Source organism: Dipodomys merriami, unplaced genomic scaffold, assembly GCF_024711535.1.
Source record: "Dipodomys merriami isolate MVZ:Mamm:240054 unplaced genomic scaffold, mDipMer1.0.p SCAF_20, whole genome shotgun sequence".
Lineage (NCBI taxonomy): Eukaryota > Metazoa > Chordata > Mammalia > Rodentia > Heteromyidae > Dipodomys > Dipodomys merriami.
The window spans coordinates 21,625,992-21,651,252 of NW_027203382.1; the positions used below are offsets into that span (position 1 = coordinate 21,625,992).

Consider the following 25,261-nt stretch of genomic DNA (forward strand, 5'->3'; position numbering starts at 1 on the left):
GCTGGGTGGTTTTGCTAGTGGAGTTATTAAGGTATAGTTTACAAGTAGTCAAGTGTGTAGATTTTTCAAGTGGAATTGTTCAGGTATGTAAGTATATCTCTGCATCCTTGTTGATTCTTCTATCCCCAACAAACACAAAGTTTCATTATAGATGAGCTTTGGGTTGCAGATGGAAGCTCCTGGGGTGGAGGGAAGTGCTTAGCAAATCACCTGCTCTCTGAAAGAGCAGGAGAGAAGAGCTGCTGTTGTAGAATAATGGAATTCTTTTGAGGAAAGGTAGCTGTTTGGGAGTCACAAGCTGAGACCCATTCAACGAAGAACTTAAGAAAATTTCCTTCTGAATTGCTTACCCTTGAGCATAGCCTATGTGAGGTGCTCAAAAACTCCTGTCTATTTAATGTGATAGCCTGCGGTGAGTGGTAGGCTACATACAACACAAATAGATCTGTTTTTCCTTGACCACAAATGGCTGTTTGGAAGAAAATGAAGTTTTGCCATATTGGTGGCTTAAGTGAATTGCCATAGGATAATGATTGAAGGAAAGGAAAGTCAGAAAGTAGTGCATTTGGGTTTGAGATAAATATGTAAGAGAACAAGAAAGAGATGGCAAAGAAATGTATGAATGTATCCAGTCATCTTGTAATTAAATCCCTTGCAGAATAAAGCAGAAACCTCTTAATCTGACAAGAGCTTCATGAGAGAGAATGAGAAAACATGGTCCATTTCTCCAGGTACATGAGTCAGCCTCCTGGAATGCTTTAGACATCTATGATTAAGAAATGAAGACAGCTGTGTATCATCAGAGACATTTCAAATTTTGAAGTCAGCCAACTCAAGGCTCCAAAAATTGTGCTTCTAAGTGGAAGAGAAACTATTATAATTGCCCTTTTTGAGCAGGAAAGTAGAGAGAGCAGGAAAAACCTAACATTTATAAATACAATTAAGAATTGGTTCCTTGAATTCTAATTTGGGAAAGGTGATCTGCACATTTGAGAAAGTTAAAAACTTTCTTAATATAGAGGAAAGCATTGCAATTTCTAAATATAACAAGACTCAACAGATACCAGTTTTAAATGCAAAAAACAAAACAAAACCTAAATATATTTGAAGATGCCCCTCTTGATATGTGTTGTCCCAGTTTTCTCCATGAGAAGGAAAATTGCTGTTTTAGTTTAACAAACATGATTTTACATGTTCAGGATATAACGTTCAGTTCACATGGTGACTACTGCTAAAATGGCTTAGAAAAGGTGTTGGGGATGGTCAGAAAAGACAAAAATTGAGTGGAAAAAATAAGAAAGGAACAATTAAAGCCTGTATGTAAATGCACACAAAACTAAAGAAAATATGTAGAAAATGTAATCGCTGAAGAAATTTGTGTACTAACAAGAATTTCAGCAAACTTAATCAGATCTCTAGTGTGGGAGTTGTCCAAAGTACATTCATGCCACATTCAGTGCCCAGTCAGTAATGCCACATGTAAGCCATGAGCTGCCACAGCAGTATCTGCTATACCAGCACTGCTTCTTTAATCTCAAGGAGGAGCTTGATGTAGGGGTATTGATCAAGTGCTTTCAATTTCTACACACTAGTTTATTTTGGGGGAATACAAAGAGAAGGTTACTGCCCTCAGGGAGCTCAAACTAGGAGAGAGATATATATAATTTTAGTACAATTATTCAATTTTGTGCTATCTTACCTCTTTCTATATTACTGTAGCTCCAGTTTGCATGCAGAGAATATAAAAAGAAAGAAAATATATTTCTTATGAGTTTTGGAAGCTAGGATGTCTGAGATCAAGGGATCTACAGCTAGCAAGAGTCCTAACTCAGTGCTTTCTTCCATAATGGATGGCATAAGGGCAAGAGAGTGCAAATGAAAGAGAAAAAAGAAGCTAAATGTATCCTCAGAGCCCTCATCACCTAATCTCAAAGTTATCATCACCTCTGGACATGATTACATTGGAAATTAGGTTTCTAAGTCATAGACTTTAAAGAACATTAAAACCATAGCAAGTACCAATGATTGGCATCCACAGTTTTTCTCTTTGTTCCACAGAGTAATTTACAGATACTCTACCAAAGCATAGAAGACAAAGAAGAATACAGATGTAGTTTTGAAGTAGGATTATACAAGATCCTGAACTTCATGGTAGAGGTTTACAGATATGGGCATACAAGAAACCAGTGATAATATCATTGTTGGTTTCTTTACTGTTGGGAAAGCTGGATAAGATTGCAAATGAATAAAGAGCCAATCTTAAAAGAGAGAGAATTTAATGTAGGGACTGTCATAAAACTAAAAGTCCTGCCTCTCCAGTCCCTGTCTTCATAGATTTAGAAGAGCAGTAGGTACGCCAATGCGATTGGGTATTGAACCAGAGAATGTGGGAGTAGAGATGAGGTTGGTGGGCTGGTGGGGACCCATCATTGTGGTTCTCAGATGTCCATGCCTGGGGTGTGTTTAGAAATGTGTAGTGGTGGCTGGGTGCCGGTGGCTCACGCCTGTAATCCTAACTATTCAGAAGGCTGAGATCTGAGGATCATGGTTCAAAGCCAGCCCAGGCAAGAAAGTCTGTGAGACTCTTATCTCCAATAGACCACTAGAAGACTAAAAGTGGCGTTGTAGCTCAAGTAGTAGAGCACTTGCTTTGAGCTGAAGAGCTGAGGGACAGTGCCTAGGCCCAGAGTTCAAGCCCCACAACTGACCAAAAAAAAAAAAAAAAAAAAAAAGAAAAGAAAAGAAAAAAAAATGTGAGCTGGCCAGGGTGGGGATGCCCTTGACCAACAAAGACTTGTCCAAACACAAATACTGCTTGTTCACAGCTGACAGATCCTGAAGACCTTGTATGCCTTGGTCAAGCCTTACAAAACAGAAGCAGATGATGAAATTTGGGATGACTTGCAGCAGGCTTTGAAAAAAAAGTGGCGGGGGGGGGGGGGATGCTTACTGCTTTAAGAATGCCAGGTTGCAGAGATTAGAGGTGCAGGTGCAAGCCATCTTAGTGGGAGAAATTTATCTTGTGATAAAAAGCAGAGGTCAAAACAAGACAAGTCATAAAGGGATTACTCAGCTAGGATTATTCAGGGTTGTAGGGCTGAAGAAAGATGTGGTATAAGAAGAATGGATTTTGGAGTTTAAAGTCTATGCTTAGTTAATATATCAGATTGGTGATTTTGCAAGTAGCCTGACTCTTACTCTACATTATTATTATAATGCTTGAGTTTTTTATTACAAAATTTACAAGATAGCAATACAAAAAAATTCCAACTCTTATGAACAACCTCTGTGAACTTATACCTGGTTTTACACACACACACACACACACACACACACACACACACACACACACACACACACACACACACACACACACACACACACACACACACACACACACACACACACACACACACGGTAATCTCAGAATAAATGAAAGGAATCCTTCACACTCATCCCAGGGGACCATGCAGAGGCAGGCAGGCTCAGGAGAAAGATTATTACAAGGTTTATTAGAGGAGTCATATTTCCCCAGGGGAGAGAGCACATGGTGTCTGTCCCTATTCAGGAAGCAGGAGGGTCTGAGGGCAGGAATTGAGGTAGGTGGGTGCTCAGGTGGGTCTGGATGGAGAGAGGGAGTAGCCAGCTGGAACTCCAGGGCTGGGAGGAGCTCAGGTCTGGGTGGAGCTGAGGACCAAAGGTGGGCATAATGAGTACAATAATAGTTGTAGTATGCTTCTTTCCCTTAATGTTTAGAAAATTCTTGGTTTTTAGTGGCTATGTGCAGTGTTAGTGTAAGGGTGTACCAACATTTTAGTTGATTTCCTTGTAATGGACATTAAGGTTAATTCCTCTTATAAAGGTCCTTGTCACATATAATTAAACTATTTCTCAGGTGGATTGTTCCTCTTTATATTCTCTACATCTCTACACAGAAGAGCCTATATTACTTCAACCCCGCCAGCTTTACTGACTTTGTAGTTAAATAATAGTGTTTAATTATTTAATATGCGCTTCCTTTGTAAGTAATATTTCCTCAAATAGCTATTGTTCATTTTCATTTCTTCTGTAAGTTGTTGCTATATTCTGGATATTAAATGTCCCCATAGGCCTGTATGTTAAAAGTTTGGTCCCCAAAGTGGTGCTGGAACCTTTAAGAGGTGATGCCTACTGGGAGGTCTTAGGTCATTAATGGAGTGCCTCCAAGGGGATTGTGGGACTCTAGCCCCATCCTTGGTCTCTTTTGCTTCCTGGCCCCCAAGTGAGCAGTGCTTTACTGTACACTCTTGTCATGATGCACGCCCTCACCATAGGCTAAAACATTGGGACATATGGATCATAGACTGAAACCTCCAAAACTCTGAACCAGAATAAATACTTTTTCTTTGTAAGTTGCCTGAGTATTTTGTTACAATAACAGAAGTCTGGATAATACATATTTCTATTCATGTATTGCATCAAATCAAATTACTTAACTTCTAGTCTCTTTTCTCAGCTGTGAGATATGATTGTTGTGGGGTCTAACACATTGCACATTAAATTGTATTGTTGGTAACGTATTATATATACATATATGTATGTGGATATCATATATTATAGGTTCAATAGTATTATTCCCCTTCTTTACTAGATTGAAAACTCAATCTAGTAAAGATGGACACATTTTTCCCTCTGTTAGTTGATACAGTATTGGGGATAGAATTTAGCGCTAGACAAGTGCTCTACCACTTGGGTTATAACCTAGGTCTTTTTCTTGTTAGTTTCTTTTCTACCTTTGCTCAGAATGATCTCAAATTGTGATCTTCCTTTATCTCTGGAGTAACTGAGGTTACAGGTGTACACTAATATGTCTTCTTCATTGTATTTCAGCATTTAGCGCAGCACTTGTAAAAGAAGGGACTTAAAAAGGTTTTGTTTTTGTTATTGTTGTTTTCCAGACAAGGTCTCATTATGTAACTAACCCACACTGGCCTGACCTCACAATCCTGTTTCCTCAGTTTCCTAAGTGCTAAAATTTTAGGAATGTGACATCACACTTGGCTCAAAGAAGTATTTTTGGTGGTGGTGTTATTGTTTTCTTTTGGTGCCTGTACTTCCACTTGAACTCTGGGCCTGTGCACTGGCCCTTAGCTTCTTCTCTCAAGACTAGCACACTACCACTAGAACCATGGTTCTATTTCTGACTTTTTGGTGGTTCGTTGGAGGTAAGAGTCTCAGTGTTTTTTCTGCCTGAGCTGGCTTCAAATCTCAATTCTTAGATCTGAGGCTCCAGAGTAGCTAGGACTGTAGGCCTGAGCCATGGGCTTTAAGCACCAGGCTTAAAGAGTTTTTGAGGAATGAAGAATGAATAAGATTTGAAAATATTTTGAGTATATCAGGAAAAAAATGGAGAAAAAATTGAAGCCAGGAGCTGATGAATTTGTAGTCAGAGAAATATTGGGCTCCATAGATGCTTTCTGTTAGCATTCATTTGAATATTATTCTTAAAGATATACCAAGAAACAATTTCTTCCAGACTGAAGGGAATAAAGAATATGAAACATCTATATTCAAGACTGAAACTAGTTTTAAAAAGTAGGGTGATTCAAACAAGGTCATACTAAAGCTACCAGCACAACTATGTTTATTGCAGCATTATTTACCATAGCTAAGATATGGAACTAACCCAGATGATCCTCAGTAGATGAATGGATCAAAAAAAATGTGATATATATATATATATATATATATATATATATACACACACACACACCACATATAGATGTATATATATATATATATATATATAAAACACACACACACACACACACCACATATAGATGTGTATATATATATACCACACACACACACACACACACACACACACACACACACACACACACACACACCTCCATCAGAAAGAATGATATCGTCCCATTTGTTAGGAAATAGAAAGACTTGAAAAAAATTGTATTAAGTGAAGTAAGCCAGACCCAAAGAAACATAGATCCCATGGTTTCCCTTATCTGCAATAACTAGTATATGTCTAGAATAAGCAGAAGAGGTCAAAAGCTATGTACATAAGACCATACAAGATGATGCTAAGCAAAATGAACCCCAAGATAGGGACACAAGTGGTTTTATCTTTCTTGTTGTTGTTTTTAATGTATTTATAATGTATCATGTGTTTTTTTTGTTTCTTTTGTATGTTTTTCCCTTATGGTATAACACCTGTTGTCACTGTATTTGATTCTAGTGCCCTGCATCTTGTATATACATTTTTCTAATTTGGGGAGGAGAAAGGAAATAATAAAATGCTGAAATAAGGATACAGGTTGACCCATTGTAACAATGAGATGTACAAGGCACTATGTTGAAAATGAACCTTCCAATTTGGGGTGGGGGAGGAGGGAGCAGTTGGGGAGGTGGGAAAGGAAGGAATGGTAGAGGAAAAACAAAGGAGGAGGTAACAATGCTTGATAGGAAATGTACTCATTACCTTACTCATGTAACTGTAACCCCTCTGTACAGTATTTTTACTATACACACACACACACACACACACACACACACACACACACAGAAAAAAAGAAAAGAAATAGCTTTAGGCTCTGTTGAGGAGAGAGGCTAATCAGAGCTCTATCTTATAACACTACTTGCTACTGGAAAGATGGTTCTGCCAGTAAATTATGGGTGATATGAATAAGAAGCCATTTCTAAACAAAAGATTCTTTTTCTTTTTCTTTTTCTTTTTTTTGAAGTAGAGTGATTACTTTTTTCAAGCTAAGAATTTTAAGTATCCCAGGAAGGGTAATTGGCCACAGGAATTAATAATTGACTTGTAAAATGAATTCTATAGTTTAAAAATGGTTAATTCATATTTTCACCTATTTAGATTTACTTACACCAAGATTACATGTACAATAATAGTATAATCATATAAAATGGTAATAAGTTCAAGTAAGCCAGAGAGGAGGTTCCTGAAATGGAGAAGAGAGAATTGGTGCTAGATCTTATTTTATTCAACATATCCTGTGAAGGAGTCAGTCAGTGGTTTACTAATGAGATTTACAGATGGCTTTAAGTTGAGAGGTATTGTAAACAGCAGGAATGACTGAGAAATGATACAAGAGGATCTGGAAAGGTTAGGAACATGGACAGGAAATCAAATGATTCAGCCTGGAGTAAAACAAGCCAATGTGACATCTGGGGCCAAATAAGAAGTACAGATACACTATGAAAGAGACAAACATGGAAAATAGTCATCCCAAAGGAGACTACAGGGGTTCTACAGGAAAACAAGAGAGATGCAGGAAGCAGGAATGAATAGTTATTAAATACGCACTATTTTTCCTAGTTCTTTCCATGTTGATTTCCTTCTGACCAAGGTTAAACAGTGCTGTGCAACCAAACAGTTTTTTTTTTAGTATTAATTATACATAAGAACTCAGTACTTAATGAATAAAAAGTTTAACCTTCTTCTAACTGATCCAAAATGTTGTGGAGAATTATTAGGATGAGAGAGGCATGGGAGTGGTCTAGAGTCTCCAGGAAAACTCAGATAAGAACGGTCACTCACCACTCACCTGCTTGAGTATTTTTCAGGCTGTAGTGTCTCCAGGAGCCTCTTCCAGTTGCTACCTTAGGTTCTAGCACCATGATGAAACCCGGAAGTCCACTTTAGGTACAAAACAAGATGTGTCTCCTGGTGGTATTGCCCCTCTTCCTGTGCTCTGATTGTTTTGTTTTGTTTTGTTTTTTTGTCGGTCGTGGGCTTGAACTCTGGGCCTGGGCGCTGTCCCTCAGCTCTTCAGCTCAAGGCAAGCGCTCTACCACTTGAGCTACAGCGCCACTTCCGGTTTTCTGGTGGTTTATTGGAGATAGGAGTCTCACTGTCTCTCCTGCCCCGGCTGGCTTTGAACCGCGATCCTCAGATCTCAGCCTCCTGAGTAGCTAGGATTACAGGCGTGAGCCACCAGCGCCCGGCCTGTGCTCTGATTGTTAATGTTTAGTAAGAGAGGTTCCATTTCATCCCTTTGCTTGTGTTTTCTAGAACTTCTTATCCTCTCTCTTGCTATTTAGGTCTGGTGATTATCTTCCCTACCCTTAGCCAAGGAACTAAATCTGGTTTAATGGTGATATTGACTATTTATAACTGTCTGATGGTGGCTGTGGTTGTTGTTTGATGGAGTCACTACTCATTTTTTTCCACTTCAAGGGCCTGAGGAATTGAGTCACTGTGAGGTCCACATGGGGCTGAGGAGGAAGTGGACCAAATTATTCAAATGAGGAGACAACTTGTGAGAAAGAAACTATTGGCTGCATTCATTCCTGAGGAGAAGACCAGAATACAAAAATGAAACCACGTGAAATGACTGAGCTGGAACAGAAACATCTATCTCACTTGTAGTGTCTGTTCTAGTTTGTAAGATATGTTAATAGTCAAACTAAAAGCCCGAATTTCAATGTGGCTCCAGTCCCCAGTAATACTTACCTTATATCATGTGTTCTCAACCATATTTGCCTTGTTGCATGTTTGTCTATTCAATATCTATGTGGAGATATTGAAGAAGTTCTTGTGTGCAGAGAAACTCCTTGTGGTTGAAGACTTGAAATAATTCATTTATTCCACAAGCGTTTCCTGAGTGCCTCCTTTGTTCTACTGTTCTTGATGCTCAGGATACCTTAGTGAAGGTAACAAGATTTCTGCCCTGTGGTACTTACATTCCAGCAGGGGGAGACAATTAATAATGAAACTAATGAACAAGCAAATTGTATAAAGTGGCAGAAGGTTAGTATTGTATAATGTGGCAGATTGTATATGTGGCAGAAGATTAGTACTATGGAAAAGGAAAAAAGTAAAGTAGGATAGGGGGCTGAGAACACCGAGCTTGGGAGCAAGTTACAGTGTTAAATATGACAGGATAGTCATCATTGTGAAAGTGGCATTTGAACCAAGACTTGAAAGAATTGTACAACTGAACTTCTAGATATCTGACCAAGAGTATTTTAGGCAGACGTCACAAGTAGAGTTCATATGACAGGTATGAGGAACAGCAAGGAGTTGAAGGTCTCTGGAGCAGAGTAGAAAAGGTGGTTTTGTGAAAAGGATGAAAGCACTGAGCTAGGAGATAGAGCAGTACAGGTAGGAGCTAAAAGGCATTGCTGTAAGGCTTTGGCTTTAACTCTAGTCCATTGCAAAGTTTTTGTGCAAAGTGATACTATGGATTAATTTTTTAAAGGATTACACGATCTGGGTGGCAAGGACTGATAAAAGTAAGCAGGAAAAGAAGCAAATAGAGATTAGATTATGGGTGAATTTTGCCAGTAACATCAAAATTTCTGTCTAACATGGATTGTAAGAAAAAGAAGAAATATGACTCCCAAGATTTTTAGAATGAGCATTAGCTTGATCATCTGAGATGGGGAAAAATTACAAGTAGAAAAACTTTTGAGGGGAGATTGGGAATCTTTCTTATATGTTGAGTTTGTGGTGCCTATTCAGCACCCCAGTGTAGACATGGAAAAAGCACTGGACTTTGGGAGATACAAATTGAAAAGCCTCCAATATAAAGATATTATTTAACACCATAAGACTGGATGAGACTAAGACTTGGACATTGGATTTAGCAAATAGAAGGCATCAGCAACCTTAGTAAGTAGTTTTCATGGAGCTTTTTTTGGGGGGGCATAAGCCTGATAAGAATAAATTCAAAAGAAGTTAATAGGGAATTGGAAAAATAAAGGAAGAGTGTGAGAAATAATGATGAATATGATAACTGTGTACAACATAACAGACTAGAAAAGATAGCTAGAGGTCCTCAAGCTCCCCTCAAAGAGATGCTCACCTATTTAATGAACATTTACATATAGCTAGAAAGGGGGCCAGCATGTACAGACTCTTAGGAAATCTTATCCATTAACATGAATCCAAATAGATTTGAACTGAGTCAGTGAAGGGATTTCTTTCTTTTTTCTGTCGGTGGTGGGGCTTGAATTCAGGATGGGTGCTATGTCTGAGGCTCTTTGTGCTCAAGGCTAGTGTTCTACAATTTGAGCCACAGCACTACTTCCTGTTTTTGAGTGGTTAATTGGAGATAAAAATCTCATGGGGATTTTTCTGCCTGGGCTGGCTTCGAATGGGGATCCTCAGATCTCAGCCTCCTGAGTAGCTAGGATTACAGGCGTGAGCCACCAGCATCCAGTGGAATTTTGTCCTTATTACAAAAATCCAGCTCTTTGAAACCTGAGCCTGGGCTTGCTTTCACAAGGATGAATTACATTATTTTATAACTAAGGTCTAGTATATTAATGCTTTTATACTTAAGTAAGCCAGTTGTTGCAGGTCATGGATATGTTTTCTTTTTGATGGAGGTTTTAAGTTAGTATTATCTAGAGAGAATTCATTTCCTCTCTACCCAGGCCTGAAGCTCATATTACAGAGCCATGTGAAGTAAATCTGCATCATTATTCTAACTTTGAGTCTCTTAATGACTGTGTGTGTTTGTCAGGAGATAGGGTGAGAACATATTTGAAAATTAACAGGTTATCACTATAGAAACTGTTGAGAGTGCTGTGTGAAATACAAAGATGTATTAGGGAAACTGTGATGTTTTAAAGCAAAAAAAATAAGAAATCACCTGGGTGTCACTTCTGCCTTACTCTCTCTAGCTAGTCAGTCACCTATCCTTCACAGTGGTCCTTAAATTGGAATGAGTTGCCTCCCCCATTGTCCCAACTAGCGTTTTATGTCCTGGGTCCCTGCAGCAGAGAAGCCATGAATCTTCTGCAGTTTTGCTTCTTTCCAATCCCTTCTCTACATTTTACAAAAGTGATTTTTCAAAAATGCAAAATGGCTATGCTTCACCCTTGCTTATTACTCTTCAGTGGCTCCTCATTGTTATCTAATCCAAGTGCCTATCACAAGTTATAAAACACTTCATTCTCTAGTTATAGTCTAACTACATGTTCCATCTACTATCCTCTCCATCGCAGATCCAGCCACAAAACGACTTCAATCTCCAAATACACAGCATTTCTTTTAAATCTTTAGAGGAAGAGATTCTACTGAGTAATAGGAAAAGACACAAAATCAATTTAATAAAAAGAAACAGAGGGTTTAATTTTTAACCTCCATTAAAACAGGAGTAGAGCCAGACTCCAGTGGCTCATGCCTGTAATACTAGCTACCCAGGAGGCTCAGATCTGGCCTTTGAAGCCAGGCCAGGCAGAAAAATCTGGGAGACTCTTGTCTCCAATTAGCCAGCAAAGAGCTGGAAATGAGCCTGTGCACAAGTGAAAAGTTAAGGGCCTGCACCTAGTTCAGCCCCAAGTTCAAGACCCAGCACAAATAAAGCAAAAACAAAACAAAAACAGAAATGGAAGAGATAGCCTTTGTGCCAGTATTCCTTACATTCTCAGTGTACCAGATGTTCATATTTCTACTTGTTTGAAGTACATGCATAATAGCTCTGCATATAACCCAGTTGCTGGCTTCTCTGTTTTAGGTCTGAGAACCCTAATGGTCATCCCATGGCCCTATTTATACACATTACTTTATACATTTTCTCTTCTCTTTTCCATTCCCTGGGCTTTAAATGCTGCTTATATTTGGAAGTCTCAAAGACTGACATCTCCAGCACTAGCATATCTTCTGAGCTCAGATTCCTATCCAAAGATAGATGCCAAGGGGTCTGCAGCAATTATAGGCTTGTGTCTAAATTTGAACTCAGATCTTCACTTTGCCCAAATCACTTTTTTTTCCTCTTCTCAATAAATATTACCTGCATTGCCTCAGCCAGAGATCTAGAAACAGATTAATCCATTTCATTTTGTATATAAAAAAGAGCCTGTATACAAGTAATATTTGAAATGTTTTGTGAATAGTAAAAATGAATTGTTCTCTGTATAATAATTATTTAATCCTCACAGCAAATTTATGAGGTAATCTATTATTATCACTCACTTCATAGAAGTAGAAACCAAGGCATAGTAGGGTTAAATAACTTGCCAAAGGTCATATTGCTTACTAATTGAACTAGGATTTAATCTCTAATCTAGCATCTGAGTTCCTGTCCCCAAAAAGTTAGCCTTGGCACCTCACTCTGATTCACTCTGCCATTCTGCCTCTCAGAAGTGCATCAGCTCTATCTATGGAAGTGTCCCAAACCCATTTACCTCTTTCCCTCACAGTTGTTAGCACATTAGCCTTTTGCTGACACTCATAATTCCATGGAGAGCTCCAGCTCTGTTTTGTCATCTACCTCCCACTTTCCCAAGTTCTGTTCAGAGAAACCAGGTCTTCACTTTAGAGAGAGAGAGAGAGAGAGAGAGAGAGAGAGAGAGAGAGAGAGAGAGAGAGAGAGAGAGAGAGAGAGAGTTTTCCCCTTTGAAGCCTTCTTGACTACTACATCTGAATCATTCCCTCCATCCCCAGTTATTCTTTCTCCTTGAGCTATTATTTCCTTCCAGATTGTTTTTTTTTAATGTAATCTCTGACTTTATTAACTTTCATTTGTTCTTTTTTTTCAGATTTTTTTTAATTTAAATTTTATTGTAAAGATGATGTACAGAGGGTTACAGTTACATAAGTAAGGTAATGAGTACATTTCTTTTTTATTTTTCTTTTTTTGGGGGGGAGGGGTCTGGTCAAAGGGCCTGAACTCTGGGCCTGAGCGCTGTCCCTCAGCTCTTCAGCTCAAGGCTAGTGCTCTACCACTTGAGCCACAGCACCATTTCTGGCCCTTTCTGCTTATGTGGTGCTGAGGAATGGAACCCAGGGCCTCATGTATGCAAGGCAAGCGTTCTACCACTGAGCCACCTTCCCAGCCCCATGAGTACATTTCTTCTTGAACAGTGTTACCCCCTCTTTTATTTCCTCCCACTTGTCCCCCTAGCTCTCTTCCCCCTCAGGTTGTAAAGTTCATTTCCAACATAGTGGTCTAGTGAGTTTTAAAATTGAAATTGATGCTTGTGAATCTTTATGTTTTAAAGTTATCACCATGACAACAGGGGCTTTTATTCATTGTCTACTGTCTTCTAAGTACCTGGCACAGAATTATACATATAGTAGATGCTTAGTAATGTTTGTAGATGGAGGATGGATGGATACATGTATAACTGGATGGCTAAATGGGTGGATGACTAACAATGAGTAAGAAAAAGGTGGGTAATTTTATTTTATGTGTTAAAGGACAAGTATAGTTTGTCTTTATGATGGGCTAGTCAGAGCAGTTATATGAATTTGTGAATAATATACGCTTTGTGTTTAAAAAATAAAGTATAGTATTATTTTAATGAAGGATATGATGTAAGTCTAGCAAGCAAACCTCCCATTACTTCAACCTTCCTCACTCTTTCTAAGAAATTCCATCCTTGCTCTCATACTCTGATTAGCTTATTGGATCATGGGTGGAATCCAATCCCAGAGGAACAAATTAAAATCTTCCTGTTCAGAATTTAGAATCAGAAAATTGAGAAAGAAATACCTAAGGCAACTGCATTCATCTGTCCTTCAAATAGTTTTTGAGCCTCCAGAATGAATGGATCACTGGGGATATAATGCACTAGACATATCTCTCTTGGAAGCATTTACAGTGCTCTGGATTAAACTCATAAGGAAAGCTTCTCCTGCAATTCAGTGTAAAGAATGGGGTGATAGGAAAGTACCAAACGCTCCAGGAGCACCTGGGAGAGGTCCTTGTGCAGTCCTGAGAAGAAGACAGAGCTTCCCAGGGAAGGTGAAACCTTAGCTGGAAGAAATCTTAATAGATCTAAGAGGGGGCAAAGGTGAGGGGGAGGATATTCTATGTACAAGGAACAGACAACACAAATAGTAATTCAGTCTGTGTGCCAGGGTTGGGAGGTAATGCAGAGAGGGGCTTGTGGTCTCCATCATGAAGGCCCTGTTCACCCTACACTAAGTTTGGGCTTTCTCCTAAGGGCAGTGAGTACTTGGAACAAGGGTTTTAGCAGAGAAGTGACACATTCAGGTTTGTATTCTGGAAAGATCCCTTGTGGTCTCAGTGTGAGGAATGTATTAGAAGAGATATACCACTTAAGAGACTAAAAACTTGGACGAGAAATGATGATGGCAGTATTAAGTTGGAACAGTAGGAAAGAAGTTGAAAGATTGAAGTGTTATTTTGAATGGCGTTAGAGAGGAAGAGAGGTGTTAAAGAAATTTAGGCTTAGACCCCCAACAGAGAGTGGGTTTAGACACTGCGGCTAACCCACTGGGGGAAGAACAAGAAAGAAGAAGTTGTGCTGAGACATGAATGTCAGCAGTTTCCTCACAGATTAAAGCAAGCCTTTGAGGTAGACAGCATCTAGTGAATTTGCATTACAGTAAGAGAAAAACGAGGAGCATGGATAAAAGCCTGAGCAACTTATTGATGAGCCTGCAAAAGTGTTTGAGAAGCATTTTCTAGAGGACAGGTAGGACCCCACGGAAGAGACTATCACAGAAACTAACAAGTGAGACCCTTTTCTAAGGATTTGACAAATGTCTGCACGCTAGCCAAATGATAAAAACTAGGACAACTTCAAACATTATTAAGTGCTTACAGATTTGTAATAGCATGCAAGTTTCTCATAAAACAGTATTCATTTGCTTGTCTCAAGAATGCTAAGGTAAACTTTGCCTGATACACTACAGATTCTTTAAAAAGGAAATTGGATGCATGAGGGCTTTCAAATGTTACTTGGCTTCCAAATGTTATTACACATCAATCCATGAAGTACTCTTGAATGTCAGAGTTGAGAATGTGGAAAAAAGTAGACATAAGGAAAAAAGTACGTTTTTTTTTTTTTCAACTTTAAGGAAATATCTAACAACCGACTAAGTTTAGCATTTCATGTGTTTTAAGACCTGTCAAAAACTGCCCAAAATTTACTTGTGAGTGAGAAGAAAATGATGTTGTATATTTGTCATCTCTCATAGTGTCCAACTTCTGAAGGCCACTTTGCAACCCAAAAAGAACTTTCCTCCCTTTGGCGGGCATATGGCGAAGAGGAGAAACATTAGTAATCTGATCCAGGCCACACAATGTTCATTAAACAATTAGATGCTGATGCCAGTGGGTAATCACATTTTTTTCCATTTTATTTTCAACAGTCCGTGTGTTCTAAGAGGTCTGTACGGAATTGAGTCTGGTACTTTCATCAGAAATTTAGTGTATTTTAAGTATTGGTGACATCTCTACCCCACCTACTTCTTCCGTGCTACACATTCTCCTGGATCTGATTTGTGCTCCTCCTTCTAAATGTTTTTAGTCAATTTAATATACACAGTGGGCCTATTGTAGGGAAAATGTGAAGCTTCTCAGCAGAATCATTTTAAAGATGAGGTGTTGTTTAAAGACAAAATGCCATCCATCACAACTGCAATGCAAGAAACAGAATGCCCCACAGTGTTCAATTAGAGTTTTTCTGAAGGACTCATCTTCTTAGCCTTCCAAGGACTATAAACTCTTCTGGAGATGATTTTGCAACATTCCTCTGAAGTTTAAGGTTCTGGAACATGGAACAATGTTTACTGAATACTTTCCATTTTAAACTGTTTTGTGGAATGATTATTGAAATGGAAAAGAAAACAGAATATGAAGGCATTCATGGTCAGAGCCATGTATTCTGGTCCAGAGGAGAAGATCTAAGTTTAATAAAATGCCCAACGTTTAAACATACACTTTTACTTCTCACCAGCTTACCCCGAAGAGTGTAGTGGCAGGTGATTGAGGCTATGAACCACAGAACACAAACATATAGTTTAAGAATTACTTTCTTAGCCCAGTGCTGGTGGCTCACATCTATAATCCTAGCTAGAGAGCTGAAGATCGAGTTCTGAAGCCACTCCAGGTAGGAAAGTGTGAGATTTTTATGGCCAATTAACTACTCAAAAGCAGAGGTGAAACTGTGAATCAAGTGGTAGGGTGTCAGCCTTGAGTAAAAATAATCTAAAGAACAGTGCCCAGGCTCTGAGTTCAAGCCCCAGTTCTGGGAAAAAGGGGAAGAAATTATTTATTTAGTTTTGATTACAATTTAGATATGTCATTAAGTGGTTACACAAAAAGGTTACCAATCAACGAATCCGTTTATAAGGAAAATATATCTTGATCCATATCACCCCTTTCATCATTCTTCCCCATCCTCCAACCCAACCTCCGTCCTCAAATTTTCTTTTAGTTTCATGGGATATGCATTGAATATTATAACTGTATTCTTCCCCCTTCTTCTCTTCATAGGACAAGTTAATTTCTAATGCTAGGATATTCTATCTCTGGCTGGCAGAAGAAAAAAAGCAAGTGTGTGCCACCTCCATCGTCCTTGGGGTTCCCCTCCCTAGGGTAACTAGCACCAGCATTTCTGAGCTCACACAGTGCCAAGGCCTCTGGGATGAAGCCCGCCTTGTCTTGGCTTCTCTACCATTTATCTCTGAGACAACCTTGCTCTGGCCTGGCTGTTGTCCCTCTTGAGCCCAGCCACTGTCTGTGTTGTGGCTCTTCCAACCCCAAGTGTTTCTGTCAAGGCCACCTATGTATCACGTTGATGTCACTCTCCCAGGGAGCAGGACTCACTCTCTGCTCCAGAGCCCACAAATTCAGCTCTCTGTTACCACTGCCTCTACTTTCTGTCAGCCAGACAGGATCCCTCTCTAGTTTGTGAAAATTGCTTTTTTCCACACAGTGCTTCTCCAGATTTTTTTTTTTTTTGAGATTGAATCTTCTTCTGCTAAGAGCTTAGGCTTTTGCTTCCAAAGGTGGGAAGGGAAGTCTTTTCTTTATGGCCTGCCACCTACCTCCTGAGAGGTGGAACCCAGTCAACTATCATTTGCTTAAGTGGGGGCACAGGAAGGAAAGAAAGAGGAAAACCAGAAATAAGAGGAAAAAAGTGACAATGGGTATCAAGCTAAAAATACTATCTAGCTAACACACCACACACCACACCTCTACTGGTTTCCTTGAGATTTGGGCATCAAGCATCTGTTAGGAAATACCATCTCACCCCCTCTAGCCACGTTTCCTGATTTCTGTGGGTTCAGGAGCTGTGGCCTCACATACAAACATGGACACCAAATTACAGGGAAGGACTGGAATCTTGGGGAAAAAATATCCTTTTACTGAGAAAGGGACCCTGAGTGAGTTGACTGAGCCACAGGACCAAAAAAGAAAAAGAGCCACATGTCTCAGCACAGCATGGCACTCTGTGAACTGCTCTGAGCCTGTCCCTCCTGCGCTTATGTGTGCTAGATGGTAGGAGTCAGACAAAGTAAGTCCAGAGAAGCCCAAGGAAGGCAGTTCCCCATCTTCATCTTCCTACCACCACACACAGGCAAAATGAAACACAAAAAAACAGGGCATCGAAGGTAGATCCTCTCTGTCTCCAACCAGAGTGAGCAGGAACTTCAGCGCCCATAAGCAGCTGGAGGAGGAATGGAAGATGGCCCAAGGTTGATTGGAGGTTACAGGCACCACATTGCAGCTTTGCTGATCTGAGAAAGCTACAGACCACATCATATGGCTGCTGGAGGACATCAGAGAAGGACAGCTGTGTCTGCTGCAATGTCCCATTGCCACTGAGATGCTCCCAGAGATACAGAAGAAAGGCAGAGGAAGATGTTTTGGCTTCATCTAGCTGGGGAACATGCTGGGGAGATGACTATTATTTTAGCAGAATGACAGAGAAGCTATTGAGAAATTTTACAAGGATCTGTAGTGAGAAGGAGCCAGAGGAGTTCCACATCTCCCCAGCTACATTCCTATACAGTATTTTAGTACATGGACCCTACTGCAATAAAAGGAGCCTTTTGTCCAGCTGACCCTGAGTTTAAATTCTAAATCTGTTATTTCCTAACTATGAAGCTCACATATTATGTGATCTTTGTTTTTGCTGTTGTTGTTACTGTTTTCCCCAGCCAGTCCTGAGGCTTGAACTCTGGGCCTGGGTGCTAGCAATCCCTAAGCTCATTTTGCTCATGGCTAGTGCTCTATCACTTGAGCCACAGCACCACTAATAACTTTTTCTGTAATTAATGGAGATGTCTCACAGACTTTCCTGTCTGGGCTGGCTTCAAACTGGGCTGGCTTTGAACCGTGATCCTCAGATCTCAGCCTCCTGAGTAGCTAGGATGACAGGCGTGAGCCCCTGGTACCCAGCTATTATGTAATCGTGCTAAGCCACTTTTTTAGTTGTTCTCATCTAAAAATGAGAATAATGAGAGGGAAAGAGGGAACAGCTGACACTAAGCAAAAGGAAAGAAATATACATATCACCCAATGTGGAAGAAATAGCTATATTGTCAAAGCTCATCGAATCAACTAACTTTATAGACCACGATATAGACAATTTGCCCAATGAAGGTTAGAATGTGTTTGTGACTTTAAGTATCACTATCTCACAAGACTATGAAATCTGTGAAATTTAAGTATCACTTAATCACAATAAAAAGTATAATAAAATAGCAAAAAAGTAATAGTTTTTTAAACATCTAGTACATTATCTGCAACATAATAAGCACCAAGTAAATGAGAGATATGATTGTCATTGTTATCATTATTATCATTATGATTAACACCTGAATCCTCAATCTCTCCTGTGAAACACTAGGTCAGGATCCTAGTGCTAAAAGTCTTCAAGGATTTTTTTTTTTCCCCCTTCTAACAGCCAACATTAGGCCAGATGATCAAGCACAATTACATGTCCAATGGATGACTCTTGGGAGACCTTGGGCATGCGGTCACTCTTTGTTCACTCATCAAAGTCACAACGCTTGAGTCGCCATAATTTTTCTGGGTGTATTGAGACTGAGTCTGCAGAAGTGATGGCATTTGCTGAACTTGAGCTGTGAACAGCTGTGCTGGGCTAGAAATAACTTTTCAAACGGCAAATTCTTCTGCCAAGGCAAAGATGAAGCTCACAGTCAGCTCAGAAACACAAAAGCGTCTAACAGAGAGGTCTCCTTTTCAGGGTGACACCTAGCCATCTCTCACCTTCAAACTAGGGAGCTGGCCAGCTCCTAGATCATATTCTTTGGACTTCTTTGGAACAAATACAGAAAGATTCAGGGAAAAGAGGAGCTTCACTAATTTATTAAGGTGGGACAGATTAATCAAATCAGAATCCCAGTGGGGACTACAAATTGTAGCACTTCAAGTTTCTATCTCCTACATTCTTTCGTTATCTGTTGTCTAGAGGATTTGTGAATATAACAGCCAAATCTGGGTCTCTAAAATCCAGTCCCAACTAAAGAAAGCAACAGTATTGGGTGGGAAAAGTCATAAAAATGAAGATATAATTTCAACCAAAAAAAATGAAAAAGAGCTATGGAAAGATCCTGTTACTATCTATGACCTACTCTAAAAAAGAAGTCATAACTCATAGAATGTTTGCAATGGAAGGAGCTTAAAGGTATAACACACCATCTCACGCTTTTCCAAAGGCTTCAAGTTAATATATATTAGAATCAGAACTGGAACCCAGAACTCCAATTCCCAGATGGAAATTTTTTCTATGGTCCAAGTAGATGTCTTAGGTTTAGGTGAGAGAACACATTTTTTTGGAAAATGCTCATAGCTTTTTAAAGCACAGAGTCACCTAACCCACACCAACATTTCATCTGTGGATTTGGAGTGAGCCTAGTTCTATATGGTGAATCTAAAGGAGGCCAACTAACGAGAATGCAACCCATCTCTCATTTCTGATCAGATTATTCCCTAAAATCCATTTGCAAGCCATTTCTTTGGATACTTTGTTATTCCTCAGATAGAAACTATGACAAGTGATGCTTGAATTCCCAACTCAGTTTAGAGAAGTTTATATAACATGCAATTTTACCCAAAGTATACAACTATTCTGACAAGGTATCAATGGAAACAAGCCACCATGTTTTCTTTTTCTTTTCTTTTGCCTTGAGATAAAGTCTCACTAGGTAGTACAGACTCCCTTGAATTCATAATCCTCAGCCTCCCAAGTACTAGGATTATAGGTAGGTATCATCAGAACACCTGAATAAGCCACTATTTTTTTTAACTCGTTTGTTTTATAGAACACAAATTTATATCTTCATCTCAGAGGCAACAGCACAACTCTATTTTCTTCTTGCAGTTGCCTAGACTTGATTCTGGGGCTCAGGGAACCCCTGACAGCCATCAAACCCAGTCCTTGGATTGTGCTGGGCATTGACAATGGCCCCACTGATTTCAAGGGAAACAAAGCATTTAAGTCTAATGTGGAAAATTTTACACAAAGCAAAATGTATTTGATTTAAAAACATAACCCTTTTCTGGGTGCTAATGGCTCACACTTGTAATTCTACCTAGCTACTTGGGAGGCTGAGATCTGAATATTACAATTCAAAGCTAGCATGGTCAGTTAAGCACCGTGCGACTCTTATCTCCAATTAGCTACCTAAATAATTAAAAAAAAAAAGTGGCACTGTGGCTCAGTGGTAGAACAGGTCCCAGGCCCTGAGTTCAAGCCCCAGGACTAGCACACATATATACAAGCACGCGCACACACACACACACACACACACACACACATACACAAACACACACACACAACCCCAAAATACATCATTTTAGAGAATACTTTTCAGTACTGAGTTGTCTTTTTGGAAATGATTGTAATGAGTGGTATTTGTTTTCCTAATATTCTCTTTTTTGATATAATAAAATTTATTTTAAAATAGACAAACATATATAAACATTTTTCTTGGTCACAGGCTTCATAATATAGCACGTCAAGCCCAGACCTTAAATCTCTACAGTGGATGCAAGAGGAGGAGGGAGAAAGGAAGAGAAGGGAGGAGAGAAGAAACATCTGAATTGTTGACTCAGTAAGCAGTTTAATTGATTTTTCAGGGAAGTGTGGAGTACATGTGAATAAATACCACATACAAGGATCTCAGTATGGAGTGAGACTAGCAACAGTGAGGAGAGAGACTGAATCCTTGTGTTGCAATTATCACTTTAATTTAGTGTCCCAAGTGCCTCTCTTGGAAATTAACAGAAAGCCAATCCTATGTTATTAGTCCCCAGAATTATGTGCCAAAATTCTTGGAACTTCAGATCTGAGAAACACTGCTCAGCACTTTCTTCTTCTTTGCCGAGTATGGGAAGGCTTCTTGATATATACCAATGGCTTCAGGAGAGAACCAAAGGGAAAAGTGGAAACAGATGGGAAGTGGGAGTCCCTAATTGCTTTAGTGCATAATAGAATCCCATGGATGAGATAGCCCAAATAACAGAAGGAGAAAGCCTCCCCTAACTACTGTAGCTTTCCTACATCAAATTCTATGTGCTATATATTTAGGTATCCAGCTGTTGTAACTCAAAGGCCAGCATTTTATTTTTATTGATCTCTATTATCTCTAGGATCCAATGTCATCAATACACAGTTGATTAGTGTTAAGGTTTGAATATGAAATGTCCCTCATAGGCTTATACATTAGGGGCTTGGTTGAAGTCTGATAGATTTTTGTGCAGTGATTGCATCCTCAGGGCTCTGAACTAATCAATAGGTTCATCTCTTGATGGATTCATAATGTGATGGTACTATTGGGAGGTGGTGAAAGTTGGAGATGAGGCCAAGTTGGAGGAAGACGATCAACTGAGAGATGCCCTCAAACAATATATCTTATCCCCTATCCCTTTTCTTCTTTTTTCTGCTTCCTGTCTGCCAAGCGGCCAGCAGCGTTACTACTCCAAGCGCTCCCTGCCTTAATGTTCAACCTTGCCGTAGGCCCACAACAATGGAACCAGCCAGCCATGGACTGAAACCTTTGAAGCCAAGAGCCAAACTACATATTTCCTCCTTTAAACTGTGTCTCCCAGGGCTGAGAATGTGGCTTAGTGGTAGAGTGCTTGCCTAGCATGCATGAAGCCCTGGGTTCTATTCCTCAGTACCACATAAATAGGAAAAGCTAGAAGTGGTGCTGTGGCTCAAATGGTAGAGTGCTCACTTTGAGCAAAAGAAGGTCAGGGTCGGTCCTAGGCCCCGAGTTCAAGCTCCAGGATTGGCAAAAAGAAAAACAAAACAAAACAAAACCCCCCAAAACCTGTGTCTCTCAGGTATTTATCACTGACACCATTAGGAATAGCAAATTGGTTTTATTTCACAGGCAAGTTTGTATTGGTTGCTAGTTGCTTGAAATGGGTGTCATCTATGGGGAATGCCAGTGCTATTTATGGACCACCTATATGGAACAAGTCAGAGATGGGTGAGAGCCTGGAAAATAAACATTAGAATTCTGGTACCTATCCCTGCATTCCAAGAGATCTAAGGTACAACTTGGGTCATGTGAGCTTTAGGGAAAATAATTTCTGAAGAAACAGTTGTTGAGAAACAGTCGTCAAAGGTATAACATATCCTCCCATCATCATTACAAAAAACTGTGGCATTTTTTGTTGTTGTTGGTTGTGAGGTCTGAACTCTGGACCTAGGCGCTGTCCCTCAGCTCTTCAGCTCAAGGTTAGCACTCTACTACTTGAGCCACAGTGTCACTTCTGGCTTTTTCTGCTTATGTGGTGCTGAGGAATCGAACCCAAGGCCTCATACGTGCAAGGCAAGCACTCTACCACTGAGCTACCTTCCCAGCCCATCATTTTTTAAATATATTTTTTATTGTAAAGATACTGTACAGAGGGGTTACAGTTACATGAGTAAGGTAATGAGTACATTTCTTATTGAGTATTGTTATCCCTTCTTTTGTTTTTCCCCTGCTATCCCCCTCCCCACCTCCCCAATTCCTCCCTTCCCACACTGCCCCGGAAGTTGTAAAGTTCGTTTTCAACATAGTGTCTTGTATATCTCATTGTTACAGTGGGTTAACCTATATCATTATATATTATTTCAGCATTTTGTTATTTTCCTTCCCCTCCCCAAATTAGAAAAATGTATATACAAGATGCAGGGCACTGGAATCAAATACAGAGGCATTTTTAACCAGAGTGGTTAAACAAAGGAGCCATATTTGAATAACAGAGTCCTGAGGTCCTGGGTTAACAAGTTTCTCCGAGGCCTTTGCTGAGTGTTACCAGACTGATCTGGCTTGGTTTGCAAAGCGGACAGGATGAGGATGAGAGGCCATCCTACAGTGGTGACATTTATACTGAAACACAATTTGAAGTTTCTTAGGGGAAGGAGAATAACCTGTGTCAAATCTTATGCTTAAGTCAGATGTGATTGACATCATCTGCCATTGACTGACATCATCTGCCATGTTGCCCAAACAAGAGCTATTGACATTTGTAATAAGGAAGTTTTCAAATCATGGACAGCTTATACCAGAATTATATGATCTTAATTGGTGAGATAGGCCTGGAGTCTTAAATGCTGTCTTTTGGGCAAGAAGTGGAGGGAAGGTCCTTCTTAATATTTTTACCAACATGATTAGAACCCTACCACTCTTTCTAGAGGCAGCACACAGGCTTTTCTTCATTAGTTTACCACAGGCAGAAATTCAGCTACTGTCAGATTGTTAAACCCAGATTGTGAGCCATCTGTTCTTCATGTTTTCCCAGGTTGCAAACTTAATCCAGGGAAGATGGAGTGTTGTGCAAGCTCTGCAGCTATTAATTTTCCTGCTGATCACACTTCAGGGTGGTGGGATGTCTCTTTAATGGTTGCGCTCCTTAAGCTGGGCTCATTTAAAATGTATGATATCAGCAGTGTTCAGAGGAAACGTATTACAGCTGACCAAGCAGAAGTCCTCTGGAAGTCTCTTTGCTTCTGCTGTTATTTCATTGTCCTGCTCTCCTTTTACAAAGAAAACATTTCACCTTCAAGGAGGATGATATGGATATTTTCTCTGTCCCTTATCAATGGTTTTCCCACATGCTATTTCCTCCTCCACTTGCTCAGCAGTGGGAGATGCATTTTTTCAGTGCATCTGAAGGTGCCCGGGGGTCCTGGACATTTTCAGCATGTATGAGAACAGACAGGGCCCCGTCTCCTCATCTCACATGAGGAGAGCTACCTCAGGGCGCTCTAATCACTGGTTTTATTTCCATGGATGCCTCTTGCCAGCTGAAAAGTACCTGGAGGCTCTCTTGGGCTGTGTTAGGAAAGGCATTTTTATCACAAACTTTGGTAACTAGGGAGATGAAAGTGTTTATGTATTAATTGGCCACTAGGACATTTCCTTCTATATCTTTGCTTATTCAGATCTTGCACTGATATATTGGTATATTTTTTCAGCTCTTGAGAAAGGGTTGAAACACTAATCCACTGGCCACTTGCCTATTTTCGTTAAGTAATGTTTTAGTGGGTCATGCCCACTAGCTTATGCATCATTTGGGACTTTTTTTCTGCTTTCAGGGTCAAGTACTGTGACAAAGGCTATATGGCCTAAAATATTTACTATCTGGTCCCTGAAAGAAAGTGTTTATTGTCCTTGTTGCACTCTTTCAATGGTTGAACCCTACATAGACCAAAAAAATAAAGCAATGCACAAGCACTAAGTTTTAGACTTGTGTTTTTGAGAAGCAAGAGTCCTGGGGAAAGGACTCTCACTCATTTCCATGCAGCTTTGAAGGTAAACCAACTTCAAAGTCATCTCATCTCTACCCTTCATCCTGGCCCAGCCTTTGTAGTATAGTGAAGTTACAAGTGGGATATACAGATGAAAAGACATTGTTCTCCAGAATTGAAGGAAAGCATGGATAAGCAGGTTTAGAAAAGGGCAGCTTCATGGACTTAGTTGACAGAATTGATTAGGGATCATTCATATTTTCCTTAATTTTCAAATGTGATATCTTAATCATTTTCTGTTGCTATCAACAAAACACTTGAGAGTGGGTAGTTGTAAAGCATAGAAAGTTATTCAGCTCATGGTCTGGAGGCCAGGAAGTCTAAGAGCCTGGCATTAGCCTCTGTTTAAGATCTCGTGAGAGCCACCCTGGTAGGTCATGGCATGGTAATGGGGACATCATAGGATGAGGAAGGGTAAACATACCAGAGAAACTCATTTTATAATGCCACTCCCCCAATAGTCCTTTATTCCATGAATAGATTAATCCATTTATAGAGCAGAGCCCTCAAACCCAATTACTTCCCCAAAGTCCTATCTCCCAATACCTTGAACATATGAATTTGGGGATTAACTTTCCAACACACATAATTTGGGGAACACATTCAAACAATAGCTCCTGATTCTTTAGTCTTCCTTTTAAGTCTGTGAACTACTAGATATACTTATAATAGATATCTCTCTTCCCTTTTACATAAACTAAGGTCAATTTTTTTTTATAATCACAGCCTTTTAGCAGAGAATATATTTAATTCT

The 25,261-nt window shown here is 39.7% G+C and overlaps 1 protein-coding gene across 2 annotated transcripts in view; it reads left to right on the forward strand.

Moving 5' to 3' along the window:
* Positions 1–20,812, forward strand: part of LOC138832929 (metaxin-3) — a 36,891-nt gene extending 16,079 nt beyond the window's left edge. The window contains exons 10-11 of one of the 2 annotated variants that reach the window (XR_011373739.1): positions 14,921–15,060; positions 20,699–20,812. The gene's annotated coding sequence lies outside the window, so the exon portion shown is untranslated. Of the gene's footprint in view, positions 1–8,197; positions 8,553–14,920; positions 15,061–20,698 lie in introns of those variants that run through there. The other variant, XM_070031193.1, reaches the window with a different exon arrangement.
* Positions 20,813–25,261: the final 4,449 nt, after the last annotated feature.